The sequence below is a fragment of the Haliotis rubra genome, unplaced genomic scaffold (genome assembly GCF_003918875.1).
Source record: "Haliotis rubra isolate DU_JTF1 unplaced genomic scaffold, ASM391887v1 Scf121, whole genome shotgun sequence".
Classification (NCBI taxonomy): Eukaryota; Metazoa; Mollusca; class Gastropoda; order Lepetellida; family Haliotidae; genus Haliotis; species Haliotis rubra.
In genome coordinates, this window is record NW_025765126.1 from 1,663,556 (window position 1) to 1,689,593 (window position 26,038).

A 26,038-nucleotide genomic window follows, 5' to 3' on the forward strand; every position below is an offset into this window, starting at 1 on the left:
CATTTCCAAAGGCGACCATAAGAAGTTCATGTTTATTTGTACAATGCTGGAACGGCTCTAACCACAGACCCAAGGTCCGGACTTGATTGAAAGCATGTTCGCTGTCCTGTAGTATTGTTCTTCAGTCGCGTCTAACAATGCCAAACCAATTATCCCCGCCACTGGGTTTTGATTGACCCTTTTGTTCGTGGTCTTAGCTACTGGTTATTTCAACCGAACGCAGTCTGATCCTCCTGTCCCTTTTCTATATTTGAACAACGCTGTGATAGGGTGAAATAAAACTCCGGTGTAGTTCCGAAACACAAACTTTAATCCGTATGGCGCTGCTCGGTGTTGTTTAACGCGCCAAGCTAAGGCAAAATATTGAACGTTGTAAGGAAAGCACTATTGCTGTGACAACAATGGCTTTATGTGAACTCTACGCGATATGTCGGTTTTGTGACAATAGCCAAGTGGGACATTTTAGCAAGTTGCTTGGTGTTAGGTGTCGGGGTCTGACGGGATTGATTCGCTCGAAGATGTGATCTACTTTACAGACAGTCACACTCTCGTGTCATTCAAGTAGCACCCCTGAGAGTTTACCACCGGAGGAATCTCCAAGAAAATTCTCTATAATTCTGATGATTGTGATTCCTCACTGACATCGTATATTCACTTAAAGTGAGTTATCTCTAACACTTACCGTTATAAATAAGTCATATTAGGCCCTAATGAAATATTATTGAAACACGACATTGAAATTGACGCAGAATGATTTATCGGAATAGACTTTTCCTGGAAAACTGTTTTCAGAATGTGAATGTATGTGTGGCAATACTTGTGGAGTCTTAATTCGACATATAATTTGTGTTGATTTCAATGGTATTCGGTTTCCAGAGGTTCAGCTGTTTCTGATATTGAAAGCAATGAAGCTACAGCCGAACCTTCTGTCATAACATATTGTTATCTTATGACGAGGATAATTAAGGTATCAACTGTCTCGATGCTACGCTCAGGTCGAATTTATGGTTATCTCGAAATTATGATTGTTTCAACTTAAGGTGTACTATGATCACCTGGCGAATTTCATTCTTTCGAAACTGTGGATACGGTTATTTGGAAAATACGCTAATTTAGAAGTTTTAATAATCTGAAAAAAACATTACTACTCCCGATAAGGTGTGAGACAACGTGATAAAGGATACTCTTATCCAAACGTGTGAAACTTTCCTTGTCGATGTATATTACTTGGTTGATTGTTTTAATCACCTTTTCACCCCACCCCACAAAGCACCTGGGCCCCGTTTCACAACGCTCTCGTAAGCCTAAGATCTCGTAACTTTTCTCGTAGCATTAGTACCTCATATGTTACAGTATAGGAGGCACGAATGCTACGAGAAAAGTTACGAGATCTTATGCTTACGAGAGCTTTGTGAAACGGGGCCCTGACCCCTGGGTTCACGCCGTCACAACATCACCCCCCAGCTCCAGTCGCACCCACTGAGCTCCAGGCTCACCCACACAAGTCCTACTCACGCCCTCCCAATAACTATACCCTGACTTCAGTTCGTTATCCTCAGATATTCTATCAACGCAAGTAGCTACACACGGCAACAACATCAACAACAGCAACATCAACAACGGTTTAACAAATACTTCAGATTTACAACGTATCTGTCACTTGTTAATTCACCAATAAGACACGAGGGGCAAGACAGGGCTAGTATTAACAGTTATTTTTTTGTCAGCCAAGCCTTGAGTTATTTTTGTGTCAGGTGCGTTGTCATGCGGAAATGATAGTGTTTACATGGCAACTTATTCTGACTTCTAACAATCATCCTCCTGTATGTTTTTGAGAAATTTCCCAGGTCAATATTTATTTTGGGACTTTTCCACTATGTCTTCAGCACAAACACGTTCAATTACTGACCATGTCACAGAAACGCATCATGATTAATTTCGAAGTTAAAAAAGTCGTAATGCACTGTTGTAGTGAATGCTGTCAAGTATTTGCTGGGAATATCCTAGTTATATTTGTCGTTCATTTGTCACAGCAAGTTGTCAATATTTCCCCACTCCTACCAGGTACTCGTTAAGCGGTGTACACTGGGATGGCTGCTCTCAGAGAAGGGTACATTGCCTGGTGGATTTGGCGTGGTAGGTTCAAGTGTTTGTTTTAGTGTGTTGGTGAAATTGATTTACTTCTCAAATTGTCTTGTAATATTTCTAAATCGATTTCTGTGCACTGAATGTATCCAGAGAACAAATCTCATGGTCGTACTCGATACTATGTGCGAATGAGTTCGGCAAACGTCGGGTTCCTCCAGGGAGACTTAACGTTCTATGCTACAGGGTAGTTTAAATTTTACAACTTATTTTTTGTGTCTGGAACTGTTTTGTAATTAATATTGCAGCGCTGTTCCCGCCTCGGGCAGGCACTTAAAGGGTAGATTTCCAAATGTCAATAGGTTCCAGACTAAAGATGGTTGAGGTGATATTTCGGTCTTATGGTTACGGTAATGTTGGCGCAACATAATCAACATCCTAGTGTCCAAAGTAATAAGAATCTTGGAATTCGCTTTAGAATCATAACAGTAAACAAGATATCTCTTTCATAGAAATGCTCAAAATAATGAGTTGAGTGATAAACAAGTATGGAGTGTCCTGTGTGTGTAAGGACAGCGTCCAGGTACCCAGAATGATATGTATTGTGAGTGTGATGTGAATGTGGTTTTGAAGTAGATGTGTGTTGTGTCATGAAGTGGATTTGTTGGGTCATGAAGTGGATGTGTTGTGAGTCATGAAGTGGATGTGATGTGAGTCATGAAGTGGATGTGTTGTGAGTCATGAAGTGGGTGTTTGTGAGTCATGAAGTGGATGTGATGTGAGTCATGAAGTGGATGTGTTGTGAGTCATGAAGTGGATGTGTTTTGAGTCATGAAGGGAATGTGATGTGAGTCATGAAGTGGGTGTGTTGTGTGAGTCATGAAGTGGATGTGTTGTGAGTCATGAAGTGGGTGTGTTATGTGCGTCATGAAGTGGATGTGTTATGTGAGTCATGAAGTGGGTGTGATGTGAGTCATGAAGTGTATGTGGTGAGAGTCATGAAGTGGATGTGGTGAGAGTCATGAAGTCGATGTGTTGTGAGTCATGAAGTGGGTGTGTTGTGAGTCATGACGTGGGTATGTGGTGTGAGACATGAAGTGGGTATGTGTTGCGAGTCATGAAGTGGATGTGTTGTGAGTCATGAAGTGGGTATGTGTTGTGAGTCATGAAGTGGATGTGGTGTGAGTCATGAAGTGGATGTGGTGTGAGTCATGAAGTGGATGTGGTGTGAGTCATGAAGTGGATGTGGTGTGAGTCATGAAGTGGGCGTTAATAAAAGAATGCTGGGTTGTTGTTACCACACCCATCCGCCAAACTACATCAGCCAACGCCCATTTAAATATGCTTACACCAATTCCTATGCCGCTACCCCTGCAGCATAATTCTAATTCTAATTCAACCTAAAACCCTATATTCCTGCACACCAGTCTGCCGGCAACTGACACACCGCTCATAAAGCATATCATCATCACGTGGAACGCGGGTCGTTAATGTAACAGTGGACATGGCCAACGACGGCACAGATTACATGCTGTCATGGTCGTCGGCTGCAGCTCCTGGTGACTAACACACAACAGGGACGTATGGAACCAACATGGTATACCAGGAAGTCTAATTTGTCCACATCGTAAAGTGTGCGACTGCCCAATGAACGTCATCGTCGATGGCAGTTTTATATCCTGTGTTCAAACAATGACGACTCCCATATGTTATAACATGGATATGAGGTATATCATAACGTGCGTCTAAAGGAAATTTAACAGCCCTTCATATGGATACATAAAATGTATTCTTCTTCCTTTGTCCAGAATGAACGTTTTTCCAAAGGGACACAGTGTTAATAACACGGCATATCACAGCAGTTTCTTAACTATGCTTTGCAACGACAGCGACAAATCATGTTCCAGCAGAGATCTCTATGGACGCCAGTATGATGAATGAGGCTGACTCGACAGAATCTGCCAATGATGTAGCCATATATACCTAATGACGCTATATATGGCTACAGTATCAATAAAATGAAGCTAAAGAACATTTTTTACCGAACGTTTTGTGCAATGATAAATTCAAAGTTTCTTTTCTAATGCACAGCGATAACTTCAACAACAACAACAACAACAACAACAACAACAACAACAACAACACAACAGCTAACCTTACACCAGCCAACGTGGACTCAATTTTCATTCTTATCTTCCTGGGGAGTATACAACACTATATGCCAATTTTAATTTTTCACTTAAATCACTACGGCAGATGCATTTTCAAAATAGACCAAATTGTACGGATACCGGTTTATAAAGGGTCAGTATTATAATGCATTACAGATAAGATGCCATTGTGTGACACGTTGGTATTTACGATCCAAATACTGCGTTGCCAGATAGACGGCGATCCAGAACCACGAAACACGGGCAATGTACCGGCTGAGTAATCTGCTTCAGGGTGTGAAACAACATGCTCCTTACCCAGCCTCGATTGGGGCCACGCGTTCACACATTCAGCCCCGAAGGTGCATACTGGTCACGCCGTATGACACTGCAGGAAAAGCTGTCATAATGGGGCTTAAACTTTAATGTTAATGTGATGTGAACTTACAAGTGAATTTTGAAGGATGATTGATTTACTCTTAAGTCACAACAGGTGAAAAATACACGCACAATCAATGTCTCTTTACAAGTCTGAGTACCAGGCTCCTCTTATTCGCGCAGGTTGTCCTTAATTCTCCGTAGATTAGGCTCACAAAACCTCCTTTCCTACGATTCCCACGAGTTTTGCAGAGGCTGAAGAATTTCTATGACGACTATGAATTATTCTTAGGCCGCGACACGCGCTTCGTAGCTGATGGCTTTGTTTTGGTTGTCTTGATCGACGCAATACCACAGCGTATGAAAGATATTAACGTAATTGTCAAAGGCGACTAAATTATTCATACTGCGCTTGAAGCATGGGACGAATACATCAAGTATATAATATGTTTCGCTACACAATCAATACAAGTTTTTGAAACGTGTGACAATGCCGGTCTTAGCTTGTTAGCGCCAAGTATAAAACCTTTATAGATGAAATGGTTTGCCATAATAGAGTCGCTGACCTCATCGACCTCGAGGTCATGAAATATAGATTCAAGTCCTTAAAACTGTTTTTTAAAATTTGAAATAATTGACAACACTCGGAAACAGCTTTAGGAACGTGTTCATTCGTTAGAGTCTGTTTGACATCAGATTGGATGCAATTTATGATTGGTGATATGTCCCCCAACCGACAATTGTCATCAAATAAAGACAATTTACAACAGCAATCCAATAATCTTTATTCCAAATTTTGCAAGACCTCGCTTATTTTCAATCAAGTCCTCCCAATTTATCGATCTAAGATGAGAAAATTATCGATTAGGCATTTTGTAACGCGGGTCCCCAGACCGGATCGAGGGATGTTCCAATGGAATCTTAGGACGCCCGGCTACAACACCGACTCCCCGTGTAATGAGGTACGATAGCTGCACTGACACTAAGACCCTATTTCGCTTTCCATCCCACGTCTCTCTGGCACAAAGTGTCTCTCCACTTCATTAGTCAGTGAAAGGATTGAATAATCGTTGTGCTGACAAATACGAATACGTTTGTGGCAATTCAACTTATTGGGAGAAGATTTTATGCTTACGAGTAAAATGCACATGGCTGCTCTAACTGATTGAAACTTGGATAGAAAGTTAATCTGCATACAAAACTGTAGTTAAAAAGATATGAGCTATGTTTTAGTTTTGCGGTTAGATATGCTTTTTTCCTGTTTGTCGACAAAATATTTCTCACCTCACTGATTTGTGATTGAACGCTTTATGTGTAGTTGAAGAACCTCTGTGACTTGACTAAATGGTAACACACGTAGATAACGGGATCTCAAATTGGATCGTTGGTTTGTTGTTTAAGGCTGCATATGGCGACGGTCTGTAAATGATAGAGTCTGGACCAGACAATCCAGTGATGAACATCATGAGCATCGATCTACGCAATTGGGATACGATAACATGTGTCAACCAACAGGGGCGCAGTTATAAAGAAAGCCAGGAGTTTTGCTATGAAAGTTGGGCAAGCCCCCAATACTATCTAACTATAAAGCCTTGCAACCTGTCGGGATTACACGAAAAAAACGGCTTGTTACGCGCCTGACCAAGTCAGAGAGCCTGACCACCCGATCCCGTTAGTCGCCTCTTACGACAAGCATGAGTTGCTGAAGACCAAATCTAACCCGGATCTTCACGGATCCCAAATTGAATGTGAGTTATGATGGCTGTCTGTATATTCCTGTTTGGCTCATTATTAAAACAGATTAGCAGGGTACCCTATAAACACTATGTCGTAGAAAACCACTCAATCAGACAGGTAAAAGTGGCCGTGTTATCAAACCATGTTGAGAGCAACAAGTACATACGGGTGGGTTTAGTGTACTGGTGATCCAGTTGAAGCTGGGTGGCGTTGACGCGTTCACTTGCTGATAAATTGAAAAGTCAACACTAATCAGACTCGATTATCAGACGAGACAGATTCCTTTGGCCGTGAAAGGCAAAACAGCAGTGAAGATGATATGATTGGATCTCACAGGCAAACCATGCTCTAATTCACTAACCGTACATCTTGGAAATTGAAAAACGTCAATACCAGGGAACAATCAGTCTCGAATATCTGTCTGAACAGATTCCATTGGGTGTAAAATGGGAAATAGCTATGTAAAAGTACACGGATGGATCAGAGGTAATCAGCAATGACACAGACGCTCACGACCAGGTAAGAAAATGTGCAGGTGTATAATCATATATGCAGGCGTGTAATTATATATGCAGGTGTATAATAGTATGTGTAGACATATAATTTGACTTGGTCGACATCCTTTGCTTGTATATTATTTGCCGTTCCTTTAACTGCTGCTATTTTCGTCCTTTAAAAATATCAAAGTTCATCACTGTTTCACAATTTGACAATTACGATGTTTGACGATGGCCTGACAATGTCCCACACTCCGGCGCAGTGATGACTTAGCATAACATCACTGCCACAGGCTAATTTGCATATCACGTGACCAGACTTTTCTCTTGTTTGTAAACAAACGCGCATATTCATAATAAGAAGAGACTGGCCTTACGCAAGCTTTTCGGCGAGCTCTTCACAATGTTTTGCATTGTTACATATATATTCTTCCACAACTGCGACAGTAACGTTTATGACCGTACATATTTAGATATCAAACTGGCTGCATCGTTTGCTCTCCGTCCGTCGGCTTCGATGACAGCACGTGGAGCCGTACAACCTATGTAAACAAAGGATCGCTACGCAAATCGAAATAGTGTTACATGTTTTAGGATATTTTCTCAATGAAACTAAACCATTCTATCAAAGATGTTTAATTAGTTGTGTAGACTCGTCAAAAATAAAAGAGTTGAGAAATAAGGAAATTATATTAAAAGGACGGTGCAAGATGTGACGAATCGTCACATTTTTCTGGCCTGTGGCAGATACTATGCTGGCTTGCCGCATGGAACTCTGGGTAGGAGAGTGACAATGTCCTATACACGAAGTTCACCATTTGTTTACCCTTGGACTTTGACGATAACTGCTCATTGAATAGTTGTCCGAATCCAGTTCCGCCACTGACTTAACTTGACTGTATTGCAATGGCAGTTTATCAACTGGTGTTTTATTCGCGAGCCCTGCATCTCAGAGACCAAGATCAAGAAACTGCAATTTGACGATCAGTGACTTGCATCTTTAAGATCAAAATCAAGGCCATGAACTACAAGGTCAATCCTCTTGACGGTCAAGGTCGGATCTTGAATTTCCAGGTCACGCGTCTTGAAGATCAAGGTTACGCATCGTGAATCTCAAGTCGTTCACCTTAGATATCAAGGTCAGCATTTTGATGATCGGGTCGTGCACCTTGACGATCAGTGAAAAACGAACGGGTTTGTTTACTTTTTCATCATATCCACACTTCCAATGTAATCGATATCCCTGCTATATTCCCGCTGTAATGAACAACCAAAGAGAGTTTTCCATTTGGTCGACTCCATAAAAACCTACAGTCAAAGGCAAGCGCATTAATCCTTTGGGAAGGTCTTAATCATTTACAGTTAGTCAATATTACAACTGCGTCATCCCACAATGCAGCGGCGAGTCCACAAAGAAGACCCATTTGTAAATGAGGCTGTATACGATGCACGAAGCAGGAACGCTCGAGCTGATAAATTTACATTTAATTGAGGTGCTTCGTTTTCTTGACTTGTAATCAACGTGCACTTCATAGCCGAGTCCCCGTGTTCAAGACTCTGACGGGAGTTATATCGTGCTCTTGATGTATATAAACTCCAAGAGGAATTGATTTGATTAATTTGATAATTTACTGCCTTTTAATAGGATTTTCAATGTTCAAACGTTGGTCCACGTCGACAGTGGAATTTGGCGGTATAATTATATTGCAAGGAAAGTATAACTCCTGTATTTTTTCATGGTGCTATGCTGAATAGGACACGCTTCCTGTCCCCGCATCCATATTGGGTGGGACCCGAGGAATATATTGCCATGGAAACAAGTAGCGCACTACTTTGTTTTCATATAGCCCGAATTCTTGTATCTTTTAGATATATCTACTTGTAACATTATATCTCATATATCTCATATACACACAAGACTATATGGTATTGATTGGTGCAGTGGTTGTCCAGATGGTCGCAAGGACTGGGATACAGATGTGTTGAAGCAGAGGTTGAACAGAAAATATGTCAAATAAATACTGGCATAGCACAACCATATGTAAATGGTTTCGGAATCTGTATTTCAAAGAGTGTATGTCACAACGAATGTGAAAACTTGATACTATTGAAATGAAGACTATTCTGCAATAACATCCAGAAGTAGTAATGCGTATATGTTGTGTAGGTGTGTAGTCATAGTAACCGTATGCCGTGGATTGTGCAGGCTCCAACTTGATACTAAATTACTGCCGGCGGCGCAAAACAATATAAACTCAAATTTGCGTCTTCTGCCTAATGGTCAGACATGGAAACCATGGCTAAAGCGGCCGCCGGTTTCCAAGATCGCGTTATGTTCATATTACCCGGGTATGCATTTATAACTGTCTAAAGGACACTAGGTATTATGAGTTTCAGGCAATATGTATGATGAAGATCTTATCAATTGGACTTTGTTAATACGGACTCCTGACTTTCACGAATGTTAGTAAGGTAATGCACTTTCACCAGTACAGAAGAGGCAAGGTACGACACCTGACATGTCGAATGGAATAAAACCATTTAGGGGTCATAATTGAGTTTGTTACTTGTTCACATCTCGTCCAAAGAAGCACAGTCACGCTGTTCCATCACCGTGAAGCGTTATTGAGATTAGCCAAATAATACTCTCTAATGGAATTCAAAAGAAATATGTGTCTGACTCATTGACAAGGGTGTCATTGGAATAGGTAATTCTATAAAAAGGCTATAAAATATATCAGAGACCCGAACCTCAGGAGATGGAGCTGTTCCAATTGGTTTTTCAAATACACATTTCGCTTTCAAAGTTTGTAAGTTCAAATTAATTCTCCGAACGATGATGTGATGGAAAAGGGTATATGTTTATCATTGCATGTTTTGCAAAGTTACGCTGCTTGTGCTTGTATAAGTTCCAATTCATAAGAAGGTAAACAGTTTTGTTCATCTTTGGCGGACAACCTCCGGGTCTGAGATCACAGCTGTGGATGGACCACGGCCCAGATCAACGATCATAACTGTGGAGGCGCCACGGCCCAGATCAACGATCATAACTGTGGAGGTGCCACGGCCCAGATCAACGATCATAACTGTGGAGGTGCCACGGCCCAGATCAACGATCATAACTGTGGAGGTGCCACGGACCAGATCAACGATCATAACTGTGGAGCGCCACGGCCCAGATCAACGATGATAACTGTGGAGGCGCCACGGCCCAGGTCAACGATCATAACTGTGGAGGCGCCATGGCCCCAGGTCAACGATCATAACTGTGGATGCACCACGACCCATGTCAATTATCATAAATGTGGAGGTGCCATGGCCCATGTCAACGATTATAACTGTGGATGCACCACGGCCCATGTCAACGATGATAACTGTGGAGGCGCCACGGCCCAGGTCAACGATCATAACTGTGGAGGCGCCACGGCCCATGTCAACGATCATAACTGTGGAGGCACCACGGCCCATGTCAACAATCATAACTGTGGAGGCGCCACGGCCCAGGTCAACGATCATAACTGTGGAGGCGCCACGGCCCATGTCAACAATCATAACTGTGGAGGCACCACGGCCCAGGTCAACGATCATAACTGTGGAGGCGCCAACTGTGGATGCACCACGGCCCAGGTTAACGATCATAACTGTGGAGGCGCCACGGCCCAGGTCAACGATCATAACTGTGGAGGCACCACGGCCCATGTGGAGGCAACATAACTGTGGAGGCGCCACGGCCAACAATCATAACTGTGGAGGCACCACTGCCAAGGTTAACGATCATAACTGTGGAGGCACCACGGCCCAGGTTAACAATCATAACTGTGGAGGCGCCACGGCCCATCACCGATCACTGTGGAGGCGCCACGGCCAAGGTCAACGATCATAACTGTGGAGGCAACTGTGGAGGCCCAGGTCAACGATCATAACTGTGGAGGCACCACGGCCCAGGTCAACGATCATAACTGTGGAGGCAACTATTAGAAATGTGGCCCATGGCCCATGTCAACGATCATAACTGTGGAGGCGCCACGGCCCATGTCAACGATCATAACTGTGGAGGCGCCACGGCCCATGTCAACGATCATAACTGTGGAGGCACCACGGCCCATGTCAACGATCATAACTGTGGAGGCACGGCCCAGGTCAACGAATGTCAACGATCATAACTGTGGAGGCGCCACGGCCCAGGTCAACGATCATAACTGTGGAGGCGCCACGGCCCATGTCACCGATCATAACTGTGGAGGCGCCACGGCCCAGGTCAACGATCATAACTGTGGAGCACGGCCCAGGGGTCATAACTGTGGAGGCGCCACGGCCCATGTTAACAATCATAACTGTGGAGGCGCCACGCCCAGGTCAACCATAACTGTGGAGCATAACTGTGGAGGCGCCACGGCCCAGGTTAACGATCAACGATCATAACTGTGGATCATAACTGCACCACGATCATAACTGTGGATGCCCAGGTTAACGATCATAACTGTGGAGGCGCCACGGCCCAGGTCAACGATCATAACTGTGGATACGGCCCACTCATAACTGTGTGGAACAATCATAACTGTGGAGGCGCCACGACCGAGGTTAACGATCATAACTGTGGAGGCACCACGACCCATGTCAACAATCATAACTGCCCAGGTCAACGATGCACCACGGCCCACGGCCCAGGTTAACGATCATAACTGTGGAGGCGCCACGGCCCATGTCAACGATCATAACTGTGGAGGCACCACGGCCCAGGTCAACGATCATAACTGTGGAGGTGCCACGGCCCATGTCAACGATCATAACTGTGGAGGCGCCACGGCCCATGTCCAAGGTTAACGATCATAACTGTGGAGCGCCAACGGCCATAACTGTGGAGGCACCACGGCCCATGTCAACGATCATAACTGTGGAGGTGCCACGGCCCAGGTCAACGGTCATAACTGTGGAGGCGCCACGGCCCAGGTTAACGATCATAACGGCCCAGGCCCAACATCATAACTGTGGAGGTGCCACGGCCCAGGTCAACGATCATAACTGTGGAGGCGCCACGGCCCAGGTCATAACGTGGATCCACGGCCCAGGTAACTGTGGAGGTGGAGGCGCCAGCATAACTGCACGGCCCAGGTCAACGATCATAACTGTGGAGGTGCCACGGCCCAGGTTAACAATCATAACTGGAGGAGGCGCCACGGCCCAGGTCAACGATCATAACTGTGGAGGTGCCACGGCCCACGGCCCACGGTCAACGATCATAACTGTGGAGGTCATAACTCATAACTGTGGAGGGCGCCACGGCCAACGGTCAACGTGGATCATAACTGTCATATGGAGGCGCCACGGGCCCAGGTCAACGATCATAACTGTGGAGGCGTCTTTGGCACAGTGGTTCCAGGTCAGTGATCGTCATTGTGATCGACAGCAGACCTAGTGAGTTAGCGAGACATCTTGTAACGGAAAGAACGCTCTAATGGTTGAAGTTCACAAGGTAAAAACCGCGAACGCTGGTTTGATGCCAAAGCACCAGATCAACATCAACCAAACGAAATATGTTTGCCTGATCATGAAGTCTGATTGCAATCACCAAAGAATAATTAATCTTTCACGAAAATTCAAGACTCCTTGTATATGACCGGTTCTTAAACAGACACTGTCAGGCTTGATTACAATTTTATTACCTTAATATACGTTGTCGCAGAATCATGAAACACATCACAAACGTTCACGAAATTCCATTATGAATAATATTATGGCTGCACTCGGCTCTACCTGAGTCATGTGTTACAGACACGTTATTAACCAAACAGATAGAGGGGAATTCGATTACGACATTTAACATATCACTGGACTCTCATTCCTCAAACAAACTAATCATCATTTCAAATGGGCAGTCTCGAAGTCTAACTTTAAGAGGTCCATCTCTACCGTATCACTAGCAGTTGTCTAATTACCTATTGATTTTTACCGTAGCTTCGGCGCTGGGCGCTTGGGGAGAGGAACGCTATATAAAAGTCCTGTCATAAAAACCATAACAGAAACAATATCAATTAAAATTTCATTAGATTCAGAATCCAATAAATATTTCAAGACAGCCTAGCGGATGAAGACTGATAGCTCAGTTGACATGTCGCTCGACACCTTGAAGTCGCAACGGAAAGCATGTCTTTAATAAGGGTCGGATATTATAACACTTTGGACTTATGTTCTAACACTGTGTGGTAATGAGAGAACCAGTTTGGAGACCGTACTTAGATGGAAGCCAGTTCGTGATTGAGAAAGAGACACTAAGTTCCAATTGTGATAGATGGATCGGGCCCAGATGAAACTAACGAGATTCTCTACAAGCTGGTGAAATCGACATCAGTTGTTGATTTCCAACAATGAAGCTATCGACAATGCGAGGACAGCTGTTTTGTATACAAAATACGCACTGGGTTCATGCTACAGCTTACACCCAATGGCAAGTCTCAAGTGCGGTTTTTTGTTTTATTCCGATCGATAAGCAGCCTCTGTGAACGATGTCCTGTCGTCAACGTGATAATATATGTTTGACAGTTCAATTCACTTCGTACGGTGCTGGGATATGCTCATGCCGGAACCAGTTCCTCTGTGGAAGGTAAAGACTTCAGTATTCCTTCATGCTTTCTCTTACAGTCACATACGCTTGCCTGAGTTTGATTTATCACTCACCGTGAATTATGTTGTCGCCGCAGAACAATAGTGCTTGTGATCGGCAGTTGCAGAACAACAGCTTCTGACAATAATTTATATCCGAAAATTGATTACCAATAATAACTGACAGCAAGGAGGTTTCGGTAGGTATTTAGTTATGTACTATCAAATGACAGGTTCGGGCGACCATGACGCTCTGCTTAATATCGCTCTCAATACGATTTACCGTTATCAAGACATGTTGATGTGTGTCCTTTATCGCCTTGTGCATTGCAGCTAGATTGAACTTATGTTTGAGACTTTTATTTTCTTACGTCGTATATATGAGATTCGTTTTTATGCAGACTACTGTTGGTCTGGTAACGCATCGATTCCAAATTATGCCCCAGTAAAAGGGAATTGAAATTCGTTTGCGAAGATTTCATCAGAGCAAACGTGATATCCAATAAATCTGTCAGACACATTGGGGCCTTTTGTCGGTGATTCCAGTCCAAATCTAGAAACTGTTTGAATGAGTTGAGACCGTTACTTGCTAAGCAGTCAAAGATTTGTTTCTTGTTTATCGACAAGTGTATATCTTTTGTGTACAGTGGTATGGTTTAAGGAAAGATAAAGTGTGTTCATTACATTAACAAAAGGGCCACAATATATCCCCAGGTGAAATCTAGGGGTGATATGTCGATGGGTTTGTTTGCGCTCATTCAGTGAAATTCCGATGCTCTCAGGCAGTGAAAAGATGGAATGAGATGCATGGCGACGCGGGGGATAGGCTCGTAATGGCAACATGACAATACATCTTCCTGGATGTAGTTACGGCAGAACATTGCCATTGTATCCTTTAGTTGAAGTAGTCAGATATGAAACAGCCTTACAAATATATAACACAGAAAGGAAAGTATTAACGGAGCTCTGGTTTGGTTTTAAGCAGTCTCGTGAACTGTCATGAATTGTTAAAGAGTTGAATGACACCGAATCTGTTTGCTGCGAAGGTTTTTCCCTCAGTAGCGTTATAGTCACTATGGTAATGATCACGGGGTATGAGAGATTGATGTTATGTAATTATCCTTTGCACTCCAGTGTTCAACTAACACCTTTCCTTTTACTATACCGGATACTGACACAGCGCCTATATGTAGTGGGTAATCAACGATGACGGGAACGACAGTATACATGACCCAGTAGGACTAATAATAATAATAACAATAATAATGTTGACCTATGCAATAGTTGTTGTCATAATTGCATGTCTGGTCATGCAGTCAAGGACGTTGCGGCTCGGTGTGCAGAGTTGTCTTCCTTGGCTGTACTGACCTCCTCACAGCATTGACCCATTCGCGGACCTAGATCAGCGTCGTTCGAATTCCAGTACGATCTGATAACGTCAGCTCCTGAACACCATATCCATACTCTTGAACACTCCTGTAAGTCTCGCGAGACGCTAATCCCGTTACTAAGCTGGTTCCCGGCTCCTTTTGCGCTCGCCAACTTGCGATATACGAGACGGGGACCAACTTACGCCCGGTACCAGATTTCCCGTGACAAGCGTATATTCAAGAACCAGTTCTGGTTCCAAATTGCGCGACCGCCAAATATGACTTTACTAGACCGGACCAAGTGTACGTTGTTTGTCACCGGGAGCACTAAATCAAGGTCTCGCGAAGGGCCGTGACCTACTTACGGGCCCTGTTTCAAACAAAGTTGTAGAAGCCAAACCGCTCATCACCTTGAGACTTTCCTCCACCTGAAGATGAGACACGCAAGTGTAACCGGATACTGTTAGCAAAGCACTGACACAGACTCGAGTATCGTGTAGTCATTGCACGTCACGTCACGTTCGTATATTTGTCACGCAAAGGAGACAACAAACTGGTACAACGTTAAACGCAAAATGTGTTTCGAGATCAGGGACAAAACCGTGAACAACATCCGTCATTATCAACTCAAATTCCAAAAGCACCTTCTAGGTCGCCAGTCGTGTCGCTCGGTACTTCCGCACTTGTCCAAGATAACGTTCTCGTTCACGTGACGATTAAACTTACATAGCCATTCTACCGCTTTAATGAGTAATGTTGAACACCGCAGCAGGAAGCAGTGAATGTTTCAGAGACTGTTACAGTAACAATGTCCATCGTGTATACTGCTGTTACCGTTACGACGTTGTCTGAAATCACCGACAAAAGGCACCAACGTGTCTGACAGATTTACTGGATATCAATTACGCTGATTAATTAGCATACTGAGTATAGTCACATATACTTCGTATACCATCTATATATCTCATACACCTGTGTGCATTTATGTAGCTGGTAGTTAATGCGTTCGGGTTAGAGTCTCTAGATGAGTGTGGTGTGTCTTAGTGTTGGGAATTGGTTAAAATCTTATAATTGATGATTGGTTCATTACAACCGATCAATCATCGAAAATAGTTGGTTAGCGTTATTTATCAAATTGTCCTGGTTATGTTTGTTAATGTACACAAAATAAAGAAAAAAACATGTAGTTCTTTCGGTTGTTTTGGCAAATTTCATGTCTTTAAAAGGATGACTAATATGTTAGGAACAAAAAATTCCTGGAGTCTTCAAGATAAATTTTAATCATGACTTGGAACGAGCTTGTAGTGCTTATGAAACGCAACAAACAAAACCAACCTTGTGATAAATATTGTCAATGCAAACAAGTGTTCCAAAATTGTTTGTGTTCGATTATGGCAAAATGTGATCGATTGCTTGGTCGTTTAGTCATTACGACCAATCTTCGATTATTTCAATCAATTGGACCACCACTAGTGTGTCTAATAAGAATGAATTGTGAATATTTATAATTAGGGAGTATCTGGCGGCACATCTGACAGAGACAATATTCCGTATGTAGAAACTCACTGGCCCGGCCACCCAGTGTATCTTGTCCTGAGATGGATTGACTTCTGTTGTAGACTGTGTAAGACGTTACTCTCAGTACACCTCACCGTGTCCCCCCGCCACCTCACCGTGTCCCCCGCCACCTCACCGTATCCCCCGCCACCTCACCGTATCCCCGCCACCTCACCGTATCCCCGCCACCTCACCGTGTCCCCGCCACCTCACCGCCACCTCACCGTATCCCCCGCCACCTCTCACCTCACCCCTGCTATCTCACGTCCCCCCCCGCCACCTCACCACCCCGCCACCTCACCGTATCCCCGCCACCTCACCGTGTCCCCGCCACCTCCCGTATCCCCGCCACCTCACCGTGTCCCCCGCCACCTCACCGTATCCCCCGCCATCCCCGCCACCTCACCGTGTCCCCCGCCACCTCACCGTGTCCCCGCCACCTCACCGTGTCCCCCGCCACCTCACCGTGTCCCCCGCCACCTCACCGTATCCCGTATCCCCCTGCCACCTCCTACCTCACCGTGTCCCCCGCCACCTCCGTGTCCCCCGCCACCTCACCGTATCCCCCCGCCACCTCCCCATAACAAAATCAAATTGGAATAAAGTAACTGAACAAAAACAGTTTTTTCTTCCAGCAAATTTCTGTCAAGATATATTGAAATAGAATGACAGCAACATGGTCGGCACGACATTAACTCAGGGTGTCATTTGTGATTTATCAACATGGACAGTGGGTTGGTTTCAGCTTCGGTAGCGATCTGCGGCTCGATAACAGCACTTCCCGGCTCCAAGTAGACCGAATAACAGACATTAGCATTTTTGATAAGCGTACCGCTGTCGAAGTATTAAACATGCGATGGACATTTCTCCGAAGTAGGTCAGCGCGCTTTAAACTTGGTAGATGCGGAAGCTGATGTTTTTGGCGAGTTAACTGTAACGCACCATGATGGTTCACGAAGCATCCGTTCATGCGCGCTTTCAAAACAAGGTCGCCGGAGACAGCTGTGACGGCAGATAATTATTTTCACATTGGAACGAAAAGTAGTTTTACTTTGATTGTTATCCACGTGTCGAATGAAGCAATTGCAATTTGATGTTGATTTAAAAAAAGGAAATTGCTCACCATGTCAAATTGCTATTCATATGTACGTGTGTATGTTTTATAATGAACGCGTGACAAAGGCGAAATATGATTTTAATAACGAAACTGTTTGTGTTTCTAGAAGCACAGCATTCTAATAATGTCGCGCTGTATAGTATAGATTGGATAGGTAATATAATACAATAACTAGTAATATTGCAGCTGACGAGTGTTGGCTGCATAACGGTAATTCTCTCACTTTCTGTATCACACATAATTCTGTTACGTTTGTCGGGAATGTCATATCGGCTATTCTATAAAATGAAACCAGATTCTCAGGAAATGAATTGGACCTACGATGGAACGTGTGGATTGGTTTACGTCACCATGAACCACGCGTTTTGCATGTGCGTATGATATACATGTATTATCAAATAACTCCACTTCTTTGATTGTAATTTTAGAAGTTGAGGAGATGAAGAATGAGGACACTGCTTGACAACGACATTAGAATCTATGTCGAAACGTCACCTATACAGAATAAAGAAGTTCTATATCCATATTAAAGTTTTCCTCATACTTGAAATAACTCCACTGGTAACTAAAGGTATATATGGTTTATTTCATAATACTGTACAGCGTCGAAAAACACATGATGTGTCATGATATGACTTGTGTCTAGTTTAGGATGAGAACACTGTGTCACATATACACATACAACCAGAAATTATTGCGAATTTAAAGATTGCAATTTTTAAATTTTTGTCACTCATTGCTCACGTATTAAATGTGAATATTAGCAGAACATAACTCAAGTCACCATGGGCATCAATGCAGGCTTCAATGAGGGGGGCATACTACTGATCAAAGATGTTAGAAAGTCGTTGTCCATGCTGTCCCAATATCGGACCACCTCTTCTTTCATTTCAGCAATATTTGTCAGATTTTTCTTATTGACACTTTCCTTCATAAGTCCCAAAACATTTTTTATTCTATTGGATTTAGGTCAGGGCTATAGCTTGGCCAATCTAATAATGTCATATTTTGGGTCCGAAACCAGGCCTGTGAATGCTTTGAACGATGTTTTGGGTCGTTGTCCTGCTGGAAAACCAAACATTTCCATAGAACACTTGAGCAAATGGAAGTAAATGTCCCTCAAGAATATATGTGTACCGCTCACTGTTCATATTCCCTTCAAATACACTGAGGGGCGTTGCCCCTAACACAGATATGTTACCCCACACGTTAGATTTCGGACTGTACTTTGGGCGCTGATACAAAGGTTTTTCAGTTTGTTTGGTCCAGAATTTCAGTGTATTAGGAAACAGCCACACAGAACTTTTATCTGAGAAAATCACATTGTCCAAGTTAAAATTTCTATGCTGAGAGCACCAGTTCAATCTTCGCTCCTTTTGTTCAGGTTTCATGATCGGTCATGGAATTTCTCGACTTTTCTGCCAACCCATTGCATGCATCTCAGTTCTAATTGTCTCCTTACAGACAGCCACAGTTCCTCTATCAATCATATCCAGCCTTAAGTTTTCTAAACTCTTTCGTTTGTTTTTAGAAACAAGAATACCAAGCTGCCTCCTGTCACCGACAGTCAATTTTCTGGGCCTACCTGCGCCTCCCTGGTGCTCAATGCCATATCCATTTGCAATATTTTTCAAAACACGATAAACAGTGGACAAAGGGATGCCTGTTCTACTTGAAATCACTTTATCTGATCTGATGTCCTTGTTATAATACTCTAAACTCAACTTTCTCTTCTCTAAATCATCCATACTGAGGATCACTGAAAATGGTGTCTGCTAGGAAGTAAACAAAGGGGGATAACTCTTCACAAACTAATGAAAAAGGATTAACGGAGTTGTCTCTCTTGAATGAAACCAAACACGTGATAGCTGGTCAAGGCTGTTTATACTAGAAATGCAATTAAACATATTCCTAAACTTCTCAATAATTTCTGACAAGTGCGCTCCTATAGACACAGCATATAGTGGCGCATACAGGAGATCCTTTAGGGACATCATACAGTGACATTGAAGATGCTTCTTCGAGAATAGCACATGTTGACAAATACAGTAGGTACTATAGGAATGACACATATTGACACATGTAGGTGGTACTGTAGGAATAGCTCATGGTGATACTTGTAGGTGGTACTGTAGGAATAGTTCATGGTGATACTTGCAGGTGGTACTGTAGGAATAGCTGATGGTGATACTTGTAGGTGGTACTGTAGGAATAGCTGATGGTGATACTTGTAGGTGGTACTGTAGGAATAGCTGATGGTATGTGGTACTGTAGGAATACTTGTGATACTTGGGTGGTACTGTAGGAATAGCTGATGGTGATACTTGTAGGGGTACTGTAGGAATAGCTCATGGTGATACTTGTAGGAGGTACTGTAGGAATAGCTCATGGTGATACTTGTAGGTGGTACTGTAGGAATAGCTGATGGTGATACTTGTAGGTGGTACTGTAGGAATAGCTGATGGTGATACTTGTAGGTGGTACTGTAGGAATAGCTGATGGTGATACTGTAGGAATAGCTCATGGTGATACTTGTAGGTGGTACTGTAGGAATAGCTACTGTAGGAATAGCTGATGGTGATACTTGTAGGTGGTACTGTAGGAATAGCTGATGGTGATACTGTAGGAATAGCTGATGGTGATACTGTAGGATGTGGTACTGTAGGAATAGCTCATGGTGATACTTGTAGGTGGTACTGTAGGAATAGCTCATGGTGATACTTGTAGGTGGTACTGTAGGAATAGCTGATGGTGATACTTGTAGGAGGTACTGCAGGAATAGCACATGGTGATACTTGTAGGTGGTACTGTAGGTATAGCTCATGGTGATACTTGTAGGAGATCCTATCTGAAAAGCATGTATTGACAGGTGATCCCGTTAAAGGTCATTTGAGAAGCCCAAGCTGCCTGAACACGACCACGTCACCTTAAATCTTACAAGCATGGTATAAGAGAAGTAATTATAAACACCAAGTTGTATGGAAGTCTGAAAGGTCAAAAACATCTATCATGCATTTTTTGCTGCGGGTGCCATGGCAATGTCCAGGCGATATTTAGGCAGCACCGTGTGATGGTATACATTCCAGTCTGGGGCCGGCCAAATGGGTTGTTATGTGAGTTTATTACCATGTTAGATTTTTACCACGTTTGTTGTGCCAGTGCGCTGTTAGTTCGTCCAAGGACAGAAATTGTTTTATGATATACTGGCGTATAGTTTCAGATCGTTTTTTTACTGATGTTTTTTTCTTTTCTAAATGCCATCGGACTGGATGAACGAGTGGTCTTAGTTCTACAAGTGTCTACTGTTTGTCGTAAATGACGTTATTCGTACCACAAAAATAACTTTGTATTGGCTCAAGTAACTTTGTTGAGAAGTATCAAGCATATGTGAAACCATCTATTAGAAATGGGAATTGTGTGTCATCTTACACTCAAAGGATCATTACTGCTCACCGCTCGTTTCTTCCCTTCTCTGTTAATAACAGGCGGCAGTTATATTGTTGTAAACATTTACTCACTCGCGTACTCTTACTTGATACACTTCTACTGATACATTGTTTATTAGATACACCTGTTGTAAACATTTACTCACTCACGTACTCTTACTTGATACACTTCTACTGATACATTGTTTATTAGATACATCTGTTGTAAACATTTACTCACTCACGTACTCTTACTTGATACACTTCTACTGATACATTGTTTATTAGATACATCTGTTGTAAACATTTACTCACTCACGTACTCTTACTTGATACACTTCTACTGATACATTGTTTATTAGATACACCTGTTGTAAACATTTACTCACTCACGTACTCTTACTTGATACACTTCTACTGATACATTGTTTACTAGATACACCTGTAGTTTGTTTATCTGATACTTACGCTAACATATTACTTATTGGATACACAGGTACATTCTCTGAGACATTGACACTTACACATTATTTATCAGATAGACGTTTGCTGATACACTTTATTAGACACAGTTACTCTGATACAATGTTTATGGGATACACTTCTACTGATAGAGTTTTTATTGGCTGCATTGCGACATGTGTTCAGGTGTTTGATACAGGTAGCGGATGCATTGCTTATTGGATGCAATAATACTGATCCATTGTCTACCTGATATACTTACACTACTCACCATTTATTGGATATACATTATACTGATCCATTGTTTACCTGATATACTTACACTACTCACCATTTATTGGATATACCTTATACTGATCCATTGTCTACCTGATATACTTACACTACTCACCATTTATTGGATATACCTTATACTGATCCATTGTTTACCTGATATACTTACACTACTCACCATTTATTGGATATACCTTATACTGATCCATTGTTTACCTGATATACTTACACTACTCACCATTTATTGGATATACCTTATACTGATCCATTGTTTACCTGATATACTTACACTACTCACCATTTATTGGATATACCTTATACTGATCCATTGTTTACCTGATATACTTACACTACTCACCATTTATTGGATATACCTTATACTGATCCATTGTTTACCTGATATACTTACACTACTCACCATTTATTGGATATACCTTATACTGATCCATTGTTTACCTGATATACTTACACTACTCACCATTTATTGGATATACCTTATACTGATCCATTGTTTACCTGATATACTTACACTACTCACCATTTATTGGATATACCTTATACTGATCCATTGTTTACCTGATATACTTACACTACTCACCATTTATTGGATATACCTTATACTGATCCATTGTTTACCTGATATACTTACACTACTCACCATTTATTGGATATACCTTATACTGATCCATTGTTTACCTGATATACTTACACTACTCACCATTTATTGGATATACCTTATACTGATCCATTGTTTACCTGATATACTTACACTACTCACCATTTATTGGATATATACCTTATACTGATCCATTGTTTACCTGATATACTTACACTACTCACCATTTATTGGATATACCTTATACTGATCCATTGTTTACCTGATATACTTACACTACTCACCATTTATTGGATATACCTTATACTGATCCATTGTTTACCTGATATACTTACACTACTCACCATTTATTGGATATACCTTATACTGATCCATTGTTTACCTGATATACTTACACTACTCACCATTTATTGGATATACCTTATACTGATCCATTGTTTACCTGATATACTTACACTACTCACCATTTATTGGATATACCTTATACTGATCCATTGTTTACCTGATATACTTACACTACTCACCATTTATTGGATATACCTTATACTGATCCATTGTTTACCTGATATACTTACACTACTCACCATTTATTGGATATACCTTATACTGATCCATTGTTTACCTGATATACTTACACTACTCACCATTTTATTGATCCATATACCTTATACTGATCCATTGTTATACCTGATATACTTACACTACTCACTCATTTATTGGATATACCTTATACTGATCCATTGTTTACCTGATATACTTACACTACTCACCATTTATTGGATATACCTTATACTGATCCATTGTTTACCTGATATACTTACACTACTCACCATTTATTGGATATACCTTATACTGATCCATTGTTTACCTGATATACTTACACTACTCACCATTTATTGGATATACCTTATACTGATCCATTGTTTACCTGATATACTTACACTACTCACCATTTATTTGATATACCTTATACTGATCCATTGTTTACCTGATATACTTACACTACTCACCATTTATTGGATATACCTTATATCCATTGATCCATTGTTTACCTGATATACTTACACTACTCACCATTCATTTATTGGATATACCTTATACTGATCCACTGTTTACCTGATATACTTACACTACTCACCATTTATTGGATATACCTTATACTGATCCATTGTTTACTTAATATACTTACACTACTCACCATTTATTGGATATACCTTATACTGATCCATTGTCTACCTGATATACTTACACTACTCACCATTTATTGGATATACCTTATACTGATCCATTGTCTACCTGATATACTTACACTACTCACCATTTATTGGATATACCTTATACTGATCCATTGTTTACTTAATATACTTACATTATTCACCATTTATTGGATAAATTCATTGATTTTCTCATCTGATCTACTTATACTGATAGATCATTCATTTGATTCAGTTACATTTATGCATTGTAAGTATTTACAGTGAGTATATTAACAGTATGTAATATCAAGAAAGCTGTAACTCATCAAGCCTTTGGAAGTAAATATAACTCGTATGTTCACTATCACTGTATAGCTGAAATAAAACTGAAAGGGTCGTAACGCTGAAGAGAATACTCGAATTCAATTGTCATTCGGATACGTTTTGTCTGATAGTTTCAAAGAAGAAAATTGTCAATAAAAAATACACGTTATAGTTTTGCTGAAGAAAGATAATAGATCCATTACTGTACCCTGACTCATTTATGTGTGTCCCGTTGAGGGTTTAACCCATAGACAGAAATGACTATAGTCTGTCATAGACAATGTGGTTGTTGAAATAGACAACAGCGTTGTGACTATTGTCTCCGGCACACCAAGCGCTGCAGCAACCTACATTAGTCACTCACTGGCATCAGCTGAACATAGATGCGTATTGTCTTCGGGTCTGTGGAGCATACATTACCGAAACAAACGGCGTGTGACCACCCATCCCCTATAGCTATTGCATGCAGATTTCACGAGCATCATGCCAATTACTATTAACATTGACCTACGGCGATGACACGTGCCAATTACAAGTGAAATTGATGCAGTGCAGCACGAAATAGATTCTTTTCGTCTCGCAATAGATGTCATGTTTGTTTGACATATGCAAGACCTTAGGTCGTTCATTTCCGTATGTGGCGGTAAGTATAATGCTGTAAATATGAAACTGGGCTTTGGTAGGGCGAAAATGAGACACCGTTCTATCATTGCTCCCACGACAGTATGCAATAGTCAGAGAGAAATCGATAGCAGTTTAATGGAGTCCGGGTAGGGAATGGTGAAATAAATTTGTCAGGAGCTATTGATATAAAAGGTTGTACATTTACGGCTTTAAGCCCATCTGCTGTGTATATATGCCATGACGTGTATTCAATAGCATACATCTCCTCACAACTGGGAACAGTTTTGAAGCATGTCCCTCGGGGGATGGAAGCGCAACTGTGTACGTAGGCTCAGTTAACTGTGCGAACTGGGTGTATTATTTACGTAACGGAATGCTTTACAATGAGTATAATACTATAACAGAAAATACTCATCACGCCGTCTCTCATAATGGTAGCGAAATCAATGTCATCAGTACTGTCATTTGTATAAAAGTTTAAAACGGGTTTGATATAATGAAATAGTTTGATCAGCATCAATACAGTCGGAGCGGTGCCTTCACCCAGCGCGCCAATAATACCATCAAAAACACCAGCAAGCTGAAACGCATATATTTGTGTATGGAATTATTGATGTTTCTAAAAACTTTCTCACACAGATGGTGTTTTTATATGCAAATGTTTTGGTTTTGCATTTGTCTCTCAACCGGATGCTGTAGATTATTCTTGATCCATATCGCAATCACATCTTCAGTCGGAGATCGTCTATAAGGGAACATATTAAAACCTAGAAATAACTTGGGCTAGTAAATTGTAAGGGCACTTAGTTGCCGCCTAAAGCTAAATTGTGATTTTAAACTTGAAAAACATCCAGCTACATGTGTATCCGAGGATACTTGATCGCCGCAATGGTAGTTTGATAATGAGTAAAATGCAAGAGAGAGAGAGAGAGAGAGAGAGAGAGAGAGAGAGAGAGAGAGAGAGAGAGAGAGAGAGAGAGAGAGAGAGAGAGAGAGAGAGAGAGAGAGAGAGAGAGAGAGAGAGAGAGAGAGAGAGAGAGAGAGACGTCGCTCTAACCCCTATGGTGTCTCTGTCCAGGTTCATTACCGTCGTGGACAGTGATGTCCCCTTCTGGCGTCTCAATATTGAAATGTGACATTTAGTGGTTCCCTATGCCCGCATTTATTGGACTTTGAGACTTTAATATCCACACGAAGCAGCCAACTAACCCTTTAACGACATTCGTCAACTCTATCGCCAGTTTGTATTCTCTCGTCAAAAGTAGGGCCTTGCACACCACGTTCTGGGTATATATTTGAATATAGATGCCTTCAACGCTCGCTGTACATTGTGACACCGTCATCGCGTGCGTCCACTACAAACAGAACCCCAGTTTACCAAGCTTTCATAGACCATTAATTCAAATGCATAATCAGGCCATTAAAGTGTTCGTTTTCCATCATGCATTATAATAAATAAATGTAACCAGAAATTCTCGTCGACAGATCCTGAAATAACTGTAGAAACGGGTAATTAAAGTGTGCATGCAATGCTGGCAATTAGGCAAGTTTCGATCTCCTGTAAGAGTTAGTTACATTACATTAAGCTGTAGTTTTGATATACTAATAAAACCATGTAAATAAACCC

At 41.8% G+C, this 26,038-nt stretch overlaps 1 protein-coding gene across 2 annotated transcripts in view; it reads left to right on the top strand.

Moving 5' to 3' along the window:
- The first annotated feature begins 2,076 nt into the window (after positions 1 to 2,076).
- Positions 2,077 to 26,038, top strand: part of LOC124265115 (protocadherin beta-3-like) — a 62,100-nt gene continuing 38,138 nt past the window's right edge. The window contains exon 1 of one of the 2 annotated variants that reach the window (XM_046699924.1): positions 2,077 to 2,136. The gene's annotated coding sequence lies outside the window, so the exon portion shown is untranslated. Of the gene's footprint in view, positions 2,137 to 12,967; positions 13,449 to 26,038 lie in introns of those variants that run through there. The other variant, XM_046699917.1, reaches the window with a different exon arrangement.